This window comes from Buteo buteo, chromosome Z (assembly GCF_964188355.1).
Source record: "Buteo buteo chromosome Z, bButBut1.hap1.1, whole genome shotgun sequence".
Taxonomy (NCBI): Eukaryota; Metazoa; Chordata; class Aves; order Accipitriformes; family Accipitridae; genus Buteo; species Buteo buteo.
This window is the reverse complement of record NC_134204.1, coordinates 38151484-38167379: the sequence shown is the minus strand read 5'-3', so window position 1 is coordinate 38167379 and position 15896 is coordinate 38151484.

The window sequence follows — 15896 nt, the reverse complement described above, 5'->3', positions numbered from 1 at the left end:
TCTGCTTTTAAGCTCAAGTATAGAAACCTTAAGTATCTGGCAGAAGAAGAAAAGAGCCAAAGAAGGCTGGAAGGAGCAATAAATTGGTTTGGCAGTGCATGAGAAGGGTTTGCAGGTCTTGCATGAGTTTTATTGTCCTCTCAGCAGCTGTTGGTTACTGGGGCTATGAAATACACTTGCTTTAAGGGCCCTGAGACCATCCCTCCTCCTGGAGGTTTGGCTGCTTGTGCTCAGGGCCAATTTAATATAGCTGAGGACTGTCCCCTCCTTCCAGTGACCTTGGAGAGGTCCCTCCCAGAGACATCCCTCCCAGACAGCACTGCAGGAAGTCCTCAGCTTTCTGTGGGAACTGATCTAAGGTGCTGCTGTAGTGCTTGGATCCCACCTCAGCTATAGCTGCCACTGCATCGCAACCCTGCCTATGTCTGGCCATTGGCCTGCTAATCTGAGCCCAGACCCTGACCCACAGGATGACATCCCAGCCTGACCTTGGACCTTCCTTATCACTACGGGCCTGCCTCGCAATCACTTGTTACCCTCACAGGGCCGGATCCTAACTCTGAATTGCTGACTTGCATTCCTGGATTCACCTTGACCCTGTGTCATCACCTTGAGCTTGCCTGATGTCCTGGGCTCTGGGCTGACTCTGGCTGCTGTTTCTGGTGTTGTGGCTTAATCCCATCAAGCATCTCAGCCCCACACAGCTGTTTGCTTACTCCCCTCCAGTGGCATGAGGGAAAGAATTAGAAGGGTAAAAGTGAGGAAACCTGTGGGTTCAGATAAAGGCAGTTTAAAGCAAAAGCTGCGCATGAAAGCAAAGAAAAAATAAGGTATTAATTAATTACTTCTTGTGGGCAGGCAGCCATTTCCAGGAAAGCAGGGCTTCATCACACATGATAGTTATGTGGGAAGACAAAACACCGTAACTCCAGAAGTTCACCCTTTTTCCCCTCTTCCCCCAGCTTTTATTGCTGATCGTGATGTCATATGGTATGGAATATCCTTTTGGTCAGTTGGGGTCAGCTGTCCCAGCTGTGTCCCCTCCTAACTTCTTGCCCACTGCCAGTGTACTTGCTGGTGGGGCAGTGTGAGAAACAGAAAAGGCCTTGATGCTGTATAAGCACTGCTCAGCAATAACTAAAACTTGGTGTGCTATCAATGCTGTTTTGGTCACAAATCCAAGACATAGCAACATAGAGCTGCTATGAAGAAAATTAATTCTATCCCAGCCAAAGCCAGTACACCTGAGCAGGTCCTATTCATCTTGCTCAGAAGCTGTAAGGCAAGTCTGTGGCTGGCAAGATTTTGGGGTCTCCCTCAGCTCCCAGCTCCCCTCCCTTAGGGAGCAGCCAGCCTGTGCTGCACAGTGACAGTTCAGGTCTACCTGAGTCCTCAGCCCAGATAGCCAAATCTGGGAGGAGGGATGCACTCACAGTACTTACATTTACTAAGGGATAATACTCTTCTGCTATCTCGCTTTACAGGATAAAGGATTAAACAGAGTTCTCACTTATTTTGTATATATTGGTATACATACATGCATAAAGGTTTGGCATTTATTTAGGTGTTTGAAGCAGTCATACTGCTAGGTTTCCTGGGAGAAAATTACACCTGTGTACATGCCTAACAGAGTCAGAAGAATGAACAGTGACTGTCCAGACCCAGGAAATTAGGAGCTTACAAGCCAGAATTAAGTCTGCTTATAGAAAACTGCTGACCAAAAAGGGGAACTACACCAGTCTGTAACAGGTACACATGATGCATTTGCCTTCCAGGAGTATATCTGAAGAAAATCTACAAACAAAATCCCATTGCAGCTTCAGCTGGTGTTGATGCATTCCACAACAGAGACTGATGGCCTTAAGCATTCCATTACATCTTTCCCTTTTTTAGTCAAGCTGCTCTGTTCCTTCTGTGATCTATTGTATGACTGGAATATGCAGTTCCAACAAATGAGCTTTGTTCTTCTTCTGTACATGTCATTCAACTTGGTTTTACCTTTGACCTGAAACCTCTCATGAGCAGAGTTTCACTGGCTTACTGTAGAGTTTTTCATGGGCTCAACACCTATTGTTCATTTGGTTGCAGAACAGGGCTTTACAAATAGAATATCAGGGTACTATGCCAGGCCCTCATTCAAACTATTTCAAAGCGAAATCTTAGGAAAGACTACTCGCATATGAAAATTTACTTTGGCAAGAATGTAATTCTACCAAGTTTTGTTCTGTGATGATCTTACTGCATGATTACAGTGTTGTGCAGGGGAGACACAACTTCTTGTCATTTCACCAATGCTGATGGAACAGATTGTTATCCTTTACTAAGGGTTACTAGAGTATCAGATCTAGCAGTTGAGCTGCCTGTGTGAATTACTCGTTCATTAACCCATGTGAGGCAATGTGAGATAACAGTGCTATTTAAGCCATCTGAAATAGTCAAGTTTATTTTGATGGACAAAGATTGGGGGGTATTAAACAATTGTCTCATTTGGCAGATCTGAGAGGGCATTGACATCTGACATGGCATGGAACAGTAGAGAGCTGCAAACAGGTTAGGGTAGCAATTGCTTCTCCATTTCTTTGTATCATTTTGTCTTTGCATTTAATCTGCTTGCAGGGGCATCAGGGAAATATGAACTTGATAGTTTCATTGACTAAAATGCCTTTCAGCTCCTCTTCAGTAAATTTTGTACAGGTTTCAGAATACTGGGTCATAATATCCTGAAACAAACATGGTTGCGCCCCTCCATAACAAATGAAGAATTAATATAGTTGATCCATTAGTTATGTGTGAACTTAATACAAGTGGATGCATTAAGATGGGTAATCACTGAGCTATCAAAAAAATTGTGAAGGTTCATGACTGATGGAATCCTGCCCTGGTGGTATAAACTGCCTAGATGATGGAATAATAGCAAGGCATGTGGGAAGGAAGACCAGTTTCTTCAAACCTTCAGAATACACTTAACAAAATACAGCATAAGAGCTGAACTTCTTCCACTTGCAGAAATTCAACTAAGCTTATGGAGATGCTACTTTTTATTCTGTTGTAAGTGCATTTTCTTCTCCTTCTGGGCTCCATTTCAGTTGCTGTTACAGGCTTGGACTGTCACAGACTTGCTGATGTCTGTACTCCTGTTCTTTTAAGTGGAAAGAGGAGGTGGCAAGGAACAACCTTCAACCTCTCTGTTTTACTAGCTTTCCTTGAACTTCAGGAGACAGAACATGGAGAAGCATCCTCCCACAGCCTAATGCAAGTTGGTTGTTGTCTGCCTTGAATCTTAAGTGAGCTTAGCTGATCTTGACGGAAGTAAATTAAGGAACGCTCCCAGGAAGTCATTTGCCAATAAATCTAAGGAAAAAGTAACTTCATACAGCAAAAGTAAGGCAAATATCTTGGGAAAATAACCTCTTCCACTTGCAAAGGTGGATCTGGAAGAGAAGATGCTGGCTAAAGTCTCTTAGTCTTCTCTTAAAAAAAAAAAAAAAGAGTATTCTTAAATTAGCCTACTGAATGTACAATCAGTGAAGGTATAGGTTTCATACAAGCTAACAGATTAAGTACCAGGCTTCCCATACTCTCCCACTGATATGAAACCTAAAAGCTCTTCTCCTTCATTAGGAATCATTTTTAGTTCAGATGAAGAATACTTTCTTGCTCAGATTAAGAAAACTTTTCCCCCTCCTGTAGCAGAGACAAAGCTATTAAGAGTTAGATACAGATGCCTCTAAACTAGTAGAAGCTTTTCCACTGATTTCAGTAGGCATTGATTCGCCTCCTAAGCACAGAGTTATTCAGATGTTTGCTGTGGATGAAATAAGGCCTCTTGTGAAATGTTTAGAAACAAAAATGTAAACTCAGGAATGACCAATAGGTCAAAAATCAATTTTATGTGCAAAGGTCTGTAACTCACCACCCACCAATACAGAAGTCCTTAATGACAGAATCAATACAGTTCTAATGCCTAGAATAGCAAAATTTCGGAGCATACACAGGTACCGTTCAGTCTGCCTGAAGGCTATCCATGGATGTCTTCGCACATGGAAGCTTTGTGTGTGATACAATGACTGTGGCAGCATCATTCACAAGCATTTTGAAGTACTTGAACAGCCACTCTGAAATAGTTCTGCAATTCACTAGCCCTTTTCAACCCCACAAGAGCACGGCAGATGTTTGAATTGTATTCTGTGGGTGAGACTTCAATCAAAGAGAAATTTAGGACTTGGGGACTATTAAATCCTGTATTAAAATATCAAAGTGGAATTTAAAATCATCGCCAAAACAGCTGTTGTTTACTGTCCCTTAACAAACCAGATGACTTGAGAAAAACAGTTTTTAACAAGCAGATTACAGGAAGTCCAGTATTCCTGTGACAGATATCTCAGGCAGCTGTAAGTTTGTACTCCAGCTGCACTGTTCTATCCCTTGGCAGCCTGTGTGCTCTGTTCTTTACGCAGACCTATTACTCCTAATGCACATAGCCAGGAAATTCCATGGGAGAAAAGGGAATCAACATGGATGAACCTCACAGTGCTTAAACAGATCAGTTTACAATAAATGTGAGTCACTCTTGGATGAATCTTGTTTCTCCAGTCAGGAGAACTCATTGACAAGTTGCCTGTGGTTGGTAAGCCTAAGGTTCAGCCCTCCTGGCTCTCAGTTGTCCAGTTATCCCTTACTCCCCCTCCTCTTTTCAGTCACTCGTCTTCCATCTGAGATGCTATCAAAGACATGAATCTGGTTTATAAAGTCTTTTCTTCTTTGGCTTCTTGATGTTCCTGAGCCTCTGCTACAAATTTTTTGGACAGACATATCTATGTAGGACTGTAGATCAAAACTTCCCCAGAGACTGAAGGTCACTAAGGGTATCTCATATTAATAACAAAGTGAACGCAACATTTTTATTTTACAGTTGGGAAAATTAAAGCACTAAGAGCTAGAACTCAGCTTCTAAGGCAGCCTGATACTGAATGTCTGACTTGGGCATGCCTTTCTGAGGCACTGAGTATCTGGGAACTCCAGTTAGAGCTGAAGAAAAGTTTGCCCTTGTGCAGTCATGTTAGCTACCTGCCCAGACTTTACAATTTGAAAAAGGACAACACTACATTATAAAGCACAGTAGGATATTAATCTAAAAACAGTTACATTAGCATTATTGGTTTATTAAGTTGACTTTACTGCTGGTTTTGAGCACTGTGGGTGAGGGCTCTGTTTCTGAATATGAGAAAAGCACTCAAAAATAAACAACCAATTAAACCTCATAGCATCCCTGTGAAGCATTTTTAGAGACGATATGGAGAAATGAAGTAACTAGTTTCAAATTCTGTAAGTTAGGGTAGGTCAACATAGATGGACTCCAGTGCCACAGCCTTATGCTCCAGACTGACTGGGAGACAAAGCATCTGCAGTCTGGAAGCCATTTAACACTGTTAATGAAGTGAGATGCCTAAGCTCTGCCTCTCAATGCTCTACCTCTCAGTGGAGCTGATGAGTTTGAGAGGAATGGCATGCTAACATAGTGATAAAAACTTCTGGATCACCAGTTTTGTGTTTAGCCAGTATGAAGTCTAGGGGAGGCCCTCTGCATTACCAGTGGATTTTGAACTTTGATCTGCTGATTCTCACTCCACTGCATCACTGACCAGAATACATCATCTTGTGTACTTGGGGAATAATGCGGGCATCTTATGCCAGCTCTGCACAGTACAGTTCAGCAAGCACCTAATAGCCCATTTTAACAGTAGTGTTTGATTTAGCAGGTTGGTGAACTCTGTACTACAGTAAAAGATGAGTCATTTTTATAGATTGTGGCAAAGCAGCCAAGTGGAGTTTAACCCACGTTTGTTAACATTTCCATGCACTAGTGGCATACCAGTAGCTCATCTTCACAGCCAGTATCTTGTGAAAAGGATACTGTCCAGTGCTCCCCAGGGAGATTAACATCCTTCTAAGAGAAACCCCTTTAGCCTTCTTTAAGAAAGAAGCCACAAAGGTCGGGAGCTTGTGGAAGCCTCAGAGTAGCAAGGAAGTACATATGTGAAGGAGCAAGATCAAGGCTGCAGTGGAAGTCTCCTTGGGTTCCAAAAGAACATTTCCTATATTGTCAGATGTAAGACTTGATTCTGTCTCCAAAGGCTTTTGCAGTGAGGTCTTTTGCAGCTAAGTCAGCATAGAACCCCTGAAGTCAGTAATGCTAAAATGATTTACGGTAGCTCTCTGTCTGGCCTTGTTTTCTCTTTCTCTGTCAAGTAAAAAGAAATGTAAATAGAGAAAGCTTGAGTATTTTGTAGTGCACACCTCTTAGATTTCTATGTAACATGTAAGAATAAATACCCTGCCAGTAAGGAACCTCTTTGAGCTTAATAAAGGAAATTCTCTGACCCAGATGAAAAAGGAATAGTTAGTTGCTAATAAGTAGCTGGTTTCTAAAAGAAAAAAAAAGATGTTGTTTAGGTGGAGAATTACAGGAGGTATCTTGGTTTTTGTGGTGGGAAAGTCTTATATGAGAGCCTATGGGAGAAGAGGGAAAAGTACTGCTCTAAATGGGAATGCTCTGGTAAAGAAGCTACCTTTATCTTGGAGGAAAAGTGGCTGATTGGGTTTCTATGGAACACCTTTCTCCTATGATCTTGAGAGATTGTTTAAGCCTTTTCTTAAAATTACCATCTTCAGCCAGTTAATGTTTTATTTAGGATTTAATCCTTTATGCATTACAGACCTCTGGCAATTTTCTTCTGTCATAAGGAAAACAGGACAGAATAGTATTCTTCGTTATTGAGGGAAAACAAAAAGCTGAGAAAAGAAAATACTTTTCACATATGGTATCAGCCAACAATCAATCCATCCTTCCTTACAGGTCTTTCCTTTACAAGTGCATGAGGCTTGCAAGTGAACGAGACCAAAGTTGCTGAATCCCATCTATGTCAATATCAAGACAGAGTACCTAGTCTTGCTTCATCATTTGCTTTGGAACCCACAGTCAGGATTCAGCATAGCAATAATGGGACCTGGATCTGACTATAACAAAAGCTTCTCATCATAACTTAAACCCCAGACTGTACAGTGGTGATAAATAAGGAAAATCAAACTAAAAGGATAGGGTCTCCTATGCTACAGCCAGAGAGATTAATTTAACTTTTTTAGGACTGCCTGTGAGAAGCTTATTCCCGTGTGCTGCATGGTATATGTTTTGTAGAAAGCTAAGTAAATATGCAGCACTCATACAGACTACTTTTTGTGGTGAATTTTAGTATTTCTTTAAAAAAAAAAAGGTGATCTGAAATGCTCTCTGAAAATTTCTGTTAGCATGTAATATAAACTCCTACGGGCAGTAGAGAGGATTAAATCAGTGAAGGCATTCTCCTTGAATGTGTTCAGTCTTTTGTTGAACTTGCGGAGGTTGCAGAAGAAGGCACAGAAGGCACAGAAACAAAGACCTTCCTATTATTTTTCAATTTCAAGGTAGCTGACTCATTGGTATGATTTCAAAGTATGGAAGTGTTTCCATTAGTGAAGGCTTGGGTACTTCTTGTCAAGTTGACACTATTAAATGTTTTACTGCTCAGTGAAGCAATGTGGGTTTTGGTGGAATTCGGTTCTCCTTTCTAGTGGCCTGCTGTATGAGTTCAAATAAGTAACTTCTACTTTCCGTATTCCTTGTAAATAATAACCTCTTTCATTCCTGCATCCTGCCCAACTGTATGTGCGTTACATAGCTTTGCACCTTGTTTAAGCGCTGTGGTCCTAGAGAATAGTTAGGTACTTGCAGTGCTACTAAACAACAAAAAAGTTTTATTTTCTTTTAAGAAATAGATTAGATAATGTAATGAGTAATCTCAGTCACACCTTGTCATGTTGCAAAGGTCAGGAGTTATATGAATAATAGTAACAAGGTCTTATGGAAAACCCCAGTAACTCACTGCACACTTATGAAGGGCATCTGAATGTTACTCTGTTGGAAGTATTATGTTACATTGACAGTTGTCCTCTTGAAACAAGGAAATATACTGCACTATAAATAACTTGAAATAAGAAGGAAAGCATCAGATTTCAAAATGAACTTGGCTTATTGGAGATATTGAAGATACTGTCCAAATAAAAAGATGGCATGAAATTTACTAAAGCTGAATGCAGGATTTTGTCTGATGTTGAAATACCTGCACAAGCACTGGACAGTGAACAATATGTCAGGCAGGTTTTCTTCAAGGAAGACTGAGAATTATAACAGATTGCAGGCTAGCTGTATGGTATCAACATTGCTTTAATACTAGGACAGAGGCCAATATTGTAGTGAGAACCTGGTAATATGGATTGATTAGGAGGGTTTCAGTTCCAGCACAGTGAGAAACTTGAGAAAGAGCTGAGATAATTGATGAGAATGAGTATCATCAGGCTAACAAATGTGAACAAAGAAGGGTGGGATGAAATAAGTTCTTCAACCTAAAGAAGAGAAGAGGGTACTTGGTCTCTATCTTTGCAGAGGACAGAAGAGCCACCAATGTGCTTGAAATGCATTGGGAAAGACTCAACATAAACCTTAGGGAAACCTTATAAATGGTAGGACACAGATTGCCTGTGTGTCATGTGAAACTTTCATTATCAGAGGGTCTTAAAAACAGGTTGAGCAGATTTCTGTCAGAAATGACAGATACTACTGCTCTTCCTTTCAGACAGGGGCATGAAATAATGATCTATTAATTTGTCTTCTAAGCCTCTCTTTCTAGGATAGCTGTCATCCCATCAGCTGATCTAGAGTCATTATCATCATCTAGAAAGTGTGTAGAGGAAAATATACAAATCTCTCCACAGGACTTCTTAAGGGTGCAAACTGCAACTTTATGGCAGGGCCGTGAGTGCACTTATAAGCTTTAATTGCCTTAACTGGTCTCACCAGGGACCACCACACATGCACCCTCTGCCCATGGCCCAGGAGTCCCATTTAAGTCCAGACCTGAGCATCCTGTCCTGGCCTGAGCTGTGTTGTACGTGTACCTTTCTCCATTCCTGTCTTCTGTTGCTCCTGAGTTGTTTGGATTTCCTGACTTCACCTAGAACCTGATTCATTACTTTGCCTTATCTGATGATTACTAGACGGTTGATGGGACCTGTTATTATCACCAACCCGAACCTGACCCTGCTTGGGTACCCTGTTCAGACAGACCCTCTGGGACTGTACCCTGTCATGGAGGGCATGGCCTGTGCTAGGATCACCCTTGACTCATGGGTTTTTTTCCCTTAAAGAGCAGTCTGACTCTTTTTGATCCCTGACACTTAAAGCCATTGCCTTCAGACATACCCTAATTCTCCACCAGACTAATTCCTACCAATACCAAAACGAAATTCAATAGATGAGCAACCACACTTAATAAAATATTGTTCTGATTTATTCAAATTTCTCAGTGTTGCTTTTAGATAATACAGGCTTCAACAACATGAGGGGTTTTGTGCAACTTCTTGAGCAAATATGAAAGTTTTTGAATGTTACTTGTGTTCTGCTATTATACCAGTGTTTTGTCAGACCAACAGTTGACAAGTAAACCACTGAAACAGATTTTTCTTATCTGTTGTCTAGAATGTACTAATCTTTAGTATAAGAACACATCTCTAGCAGAGCAATTGCCAATATTATTCTTCATCCCCTTATCCTTCCCAAACTCACAGATGTCTACTGAAATGGCAGTGCACTCTTAAAAATAATGTCTGCATTAGAATGCCTTGAAAACAACCAATAGAGTATTCTCTGGTTATGTTACAAAGTTTACTGAGAAGATCACCTTACATATAGGCAATGATGGTATTCGTGGGCATAGCATACAGAGTAAAACAAAGGCATTGTGATGAAGTAGAAATGAGTGAGGGTATTGGAGCAGCTTAATACTGATAATGTAATCACAGCACAGTCCATTTAATGTGTTGTACCCAGTGCTCCTATGGCATCAGTTAAATGCAAATGGTAACTATTATTCTATGCAGCTTAGTAAATATATCACAATTTTATTGTCTAGGAAGGAGTCTGTGGTTTAGGTCTACTGTTATAAATAAAAAAACCCTGACTAAATTCCTTGAAAATGTAATCACATGAAACTCACCAGGCTAGTACTGAAAGAACTGTCTTCAAGGGACTCTATATGCATCGTGTTGAGAATTCCTGAATGTCACTGTTACCACTGATGATAAGTATGAACTGCAACAGCACTAAGTAATGTTGACGGAACAGCATTATATTCTTGAGGAGGAATTGTCATGGTTTAACCCAGCCAGAAACTAAACACCATGCAGATGCTCACTCACAGCCCCCCCCCCCGCAGTGGGATAGGGGAGAAAATCAGGAAAAGAAGTAAAACTTGTGGGTTGAGACAAGAACAGTTTAATAGAACGGAAAAGAAGAAATTAATAATGGTAACACTAATAAAATGACAGCATTAATAATAAAAGAATTGGAATATACAAATGATGCACAGTGCAATTGCTCACCACCTGCTAATTGATGCCCAGTTAGTCCCCGAGTGGCAATTCCCCCCCCCCACTCCCCCCAGTTCCTATACTAGATGTGACGTCCCATGGTATGGAATACCCCTTTGGCCAGTTTGGGTCAGCTGCCCTGGCTGTGTCCTGTGCCAACTTCTTGTGCCCCTCCAGCTTTCTCGCTGGCTGGGCTTGAGAAGCTGAAAAATCCTTGACTTTAGACTAAACACTACTTAGTAACAACTGAAAACATCAGTGTGTTATCAACATTCTTTGCATACTGAACTCAAAACATAGCACTGTACCAGCTGCTAGGAAGACAATTAACTCTATCCCAGCTGAAACCAGGACAGGAATAAGCTGTAACTTTATAGAAATACACAGAAACATTTTTGGAATGCTGATTTCTTAAGAAAAGTGCAAAGCAGTCATAACTGACAGCTGGGATTTTTTCAGTAGCACAGACTTAACAGTACTAACCTTCATTCCTTTGCTGTATGCCATCTTCTAAGCACGTGTGCTGCATGTGAAGAAGGCATGTCCTTGTCAGAAGTGCTTAAGAACAAAATTCTCTGGCCTCTGTTTAGCAGAACGGTTTCTCTTGCAGCTTTTAGGCAGCTATAAATTATGACTTCAGATATGTCCCCACAGACACCTCAGTTGGTGGCTTATGGTTACATGTCTCTGCTCTCGGTTGCATTGAATATGATATTGCCATATTTTAAATCCTTGTAATTTGCTGTCCTTTATCCCCTAGCAGTAATAGATCTATTCCTTAGTTCTAGAACAGGGCCTGGATATTTTTGTCCTATGTTTGTGTTGTGTCTACGATAACAAAATCCTCACGCATAAGTTCATCTCCTGGGTGTTAATGCAATACAATTAAACAATTACAGGGTCATGTTAACATCAATACAAAACTTGCTGTATTGTTTAACTGATGGTACCTAGATAAGTGCCAAATAACCTAGGATATTCATTTTTCTTTCTGCTGGTGTTGCAGATGAGTGATTTAGAATGACCATCAAAAGTATTAGCAGAAGTGATTTTAATATGATGTTGTAAATGTGTGACTTAACAAGGTTCGATGGCAAGGTTCACTCTTAATTACTGCTTGAAAGAAACATACAAAGGAAAATTGAGTTAGAATTGAGTTAGAATGACTCACACAGAGACCGGAGACACAAAAGGCTAAGGGAGACCCTCCTGTTGAGTCATGAGATTCAGAGTGGACACCCTTGCTTTCTTAAAGCCCTGATGGAACTTAGGTGTGGCTAGGTCCAAACTTAGTCTCAGACTTGGTCAATGGTTTATGTCTAATGGTATTAATACAACGTGTAAGGAAAACCTCCTGTTGAGTCACAAGGTTCAGAATGTACCCCCTTGCTTTCTAAAATTCTTCTCAGAGAGGACTCTAGGTGCAGCGGGATCCAGACTTAGCCCCAGACTTGGTCAATGGTTTGTGTCTAATGGAATTAGACACATGGATTTCATTAGTATTAATTCAACGTGCTATCAGTCAGTTAATGAGGATCTGTCATGAATAAGGGGTCTCTCTGCCCTGGGTGAGGAAGGATGTCTTAGTCTCTGGTAAGGAATCTCAAACCTTGAGAGGTGTACCTGCTTGAGAGGAGAGCTGCCTGGCATGCAGTCCAGTTGCAATTCAGGGAGAACACAAATTAGGCTCATCCAACCATCCGTTGTTGGTAAAAGTTCTCTCAGCCTTGAGGAGCAACTTGAGAGACGTCCCAGCTCAAGGGGAGATCACAGCCATGCAGCCACACTGCCTAGCAGGGAGAGCTCAGAGAAGGCTCACTTAGGCTGTCATATTTGTGGAATAAAGAGGTTGGCTCGTAGTCAAATTGCATACAATGGTAGTGGTATGCACGAGACTCCTTGTACCCACAATTTTCTTTGTTCCTTGATAAATAAGTCTTGGAAAACCCACCCGCTATTCATGTGTTAATCGCATGATTGGTGATCCAAGCTCGTATGCATCGATGCTCACTGTGTCACTCTGCTCCTCTGTGGATTTTCTAGAGTTCTTGGCCCAGCTACAACTCAGGCCTTTACCTCCTTTGGGGCCTGTACCGAACTACTGCTAGTTTGGTTAAAGGGTTGAGTGCATCCGTCACAGCTGGTATGTCATTATGTCTTTTAAAACAGACTGCCTTATTGATAACTTCAGTCCTGGCCTCATCTAGTGTGTTTGACTATGTAAAGCCTGAAAACTACAGGTCTATATGTGGGCTGGTGGGAGTAATAACATATGTTACATGAGACATGAAGGCCTGCTGTGATCTTTCTGAAGGTGCTGCATGTTATCATAAAAACACATTGCTGACTAGCCTTCTGAGGACATCTGGCAGGGTTACAGCCAACAGTAGCCGAATGAATAAAAATTTCCTGTACAGTATGTAGGTAGGTGTAATTGACTCCCTGTCCCTCTCAAGCCAGCATGAGTCAGTCCCTTTCCCTCTTCTTCTGTCTTAATTAAACATCACATCCGTTGTGGGGGTGGTTCATACTCACTAGCTGGGCAATAGTACCTGTCTGCCTGTAACTGATAGTACTTTTACTTGTCTTTGCCTTTCTACAAGTGTTCAGAGGAGAATTACCTTTTACCCAATTCGTCTCTTTTGAATCAGATGTCGGATTAACTCAGTTGCAGCTGAAGAGGTCAGAGGTAATGATCTTTGGACAGCTAACAAAAGATAAGACACTTCAGAAGATAAGTACATTCCAGAGGAAATGGAGCAGGTTATAGAGAAAACCTGCAGATCATGCTGCTCAGAAACAAAAGGTGGGAGTGCTTTACTTTTGGGCAAAGCAGAATAAGAATGCTATTCTTTGTGAAAACAATTAGTGTGGACTCACAAAAGGAGGATCATGCCTCACAAATCTGATATCCTCTCCTGGAGAAGGAAAAAACAAGTGAGTCATAGCAGGGAAACTATTGACACGATTAAGCAAGATCAGGGGAAACATACAAAAGGCTTAACCCCCAAACCAAGGAGCAAGGTAGATAGACAGCCTAAGTGGATAAGGAGTTAGTTGCAAGTCCGAAGACAGAAGAGTGCAAGGCAGGATTACAAAGCCTAGAAATGGATTACTGTGGGATTGGAAAGAAAGGGGTAAAGTGAGAGAGCTGAGGGAAGATAGCCTTGACAGTTGTGTTGTTTCACACATAACAGTCTCAGGGTGTCCAACACAAGCACGTTGATTCCCAGTTCAAAAGAATCACTTGTATCTCACATGAAGAAGCAACTTTTATAAACACAGAAAAGAAAAATGTGCTTTGAATATTAGAAATCTTTAAGGCCATAGGAGCCGTTATAATCAATTGACTCAATTATTTATGTTATGGACCCTGAACCATCTATCTTTCATAGCTCTGATCACCTTTTTCTTTGTGTCCCTACGGCAATCCTGACTGCTGAGAACTACTGCAGCGCTGGTGCTACTGATAAGAACTTGAGGCACAGAAGGCATGTCACAAGTTTTCTTGTGCTTCTAGCTCACTCCAGACAGCCTCAAACTGTGGTTGGAGGCAGTCCTTTAAAGCCTGCCAGCTTCCTAAGGCTGTGACTGGATGTGCTTTCTTGACTCCAAAGGGCCACCCTTTTGTGCTCCCTGTTTTGCAGGACAAGAGCACGGATAGTTTCTCCTGACGTGGTTAAGAGTATCTCACTATTTCACTGCTTTGAACAGTCATCCTAAAGACTAAGTAAAGACTCTGGTTAGCCATCTTGATGTGGAAGCATGCCTACTTTTAAATAAAAGTAGCTTTTTTCTTTCCCTGTAGCTTTCACTCCCCCACTTTGAGTGCCCAGGATATCCCTCCATCCACTGGCTGTGAGGCCAGTTGAAGATCCTTGTATCAGATCTTGCCAATACACTAGTGCTCTAGCTGTCAGTTGGCTCTGGCTCAGTGTATTAGACTGTACCTGTTCCTAAAGGAATAGTATCAGCCCAGGCAGGTCCTTACAGATGTTATCACTGCTCTCCCCTTTGGCCTTTCACTGCTCTCCCCTTTGGCCTTTCACTGCTCTCCCCTTTGGCCTTTCTGTCACCTTGTTAGTGAACAGCTGATACCCCAGTCTCATGAGGTTCATAGCTGAAGGGAAAGTACCTCCAGCCAACTGGAACTGTCTGTCAGGGCTCTGACAGCACTGACAGGGCTTACCAGCCCTGCCCAGCCACCGCCAGGGCCTCCCCTATCCTGCCATATCAGCCCCCCTGGGCTGTCAGCCCCTGCCCCAGCGACACCACAGCAGGGCCAGTTTCCAGCTCCCTTCAGTCCTGCCGGGCTCCAGGCTGATGTCCCAGCCTGGCCTCGGCCCATCCTGGTCCCCACCAGGTTCCTGATCCCCACCAGGTTCCTGATCCCCAGGGCTCGGGCTGCCCCCAGCTGCCCACCCCCCCATTCTGGCTGCCCTGCTCCTGGCTGGTGTGTTGGGACCCCTGCCCAGCCCTGCTGCCCCCACAGGTAGCCCCCATAGCTCCCAGCTGCCAGGAAGCCATCAGCCCACACTGGGCCCTGACACGGTAGCAAGAGGAGCACAGCTCTTCCTCTTTGATGTACTGAGGCCGTAAGAAAAGCTGGAGGACCTGAATTCTATCTATTGCTGCTATCTCTGGCAGAGATATGTTACAAAGCTTGTGAGGCTGAAACCTGAGCTATTCCCTGTCATGGAGGATATTATAATGAGATTAAAAGAGACACACGAGAGGATCCATAATTTCACACCTTTTAATTTTTTTTTCTGAAGTTAAGGATAGGTAGGTTGTGTCCTGTTTTCAGCTGGGATAGAGTTAATTTTCTTTCTGGTAGCTGGTATAGGGTTACGTTTTGGAATTAGGGTGAGAATAATGTTGATAACACACTGATGTTTTCAGTTGCTGCTAAGTAGCATTTACTGTAAAGTCAAGGATTTTTCAGCTTCTCATGCCCAGCTGGCAAGAAGGCTGGAGGGGCAGAAGAAGTTGGGAGGGGACACAGCCAGGACAGCTGACCCAAACTGGCCAAAAGGATAGTCCATACCATGTGACGTCATGCCCAGTATATAAACTGGGGGGAGCTGGCCTGGGAGGGGTTTGCGGCTCAGGAACTAACTGGGCATCAGTCGGTGAATGGTGAGCAGTTGCATCGTGCATCACTTGTTTCGTATATTCCAATTCTTCTATTATTATTATTATTGTCATTTTATTATTGTTATTATTTTCTTCCTTTCCGTCCTATTAAACTGTTCTTATCTCAACCCATGCGTTTTACTTCCCCCCCTCCCCCCAATTCTCTCCCCCATCCCACTGGGTGGGGGGCAGTGAGTGAGCGGCTGCGTGGTGCTTAGTTGCTGGCTGGGGTTAAATCACAACAGGACCTTTGTCCACAACTATTTTTCCCTGCCATTTTGATATCCTTAACTGTGATG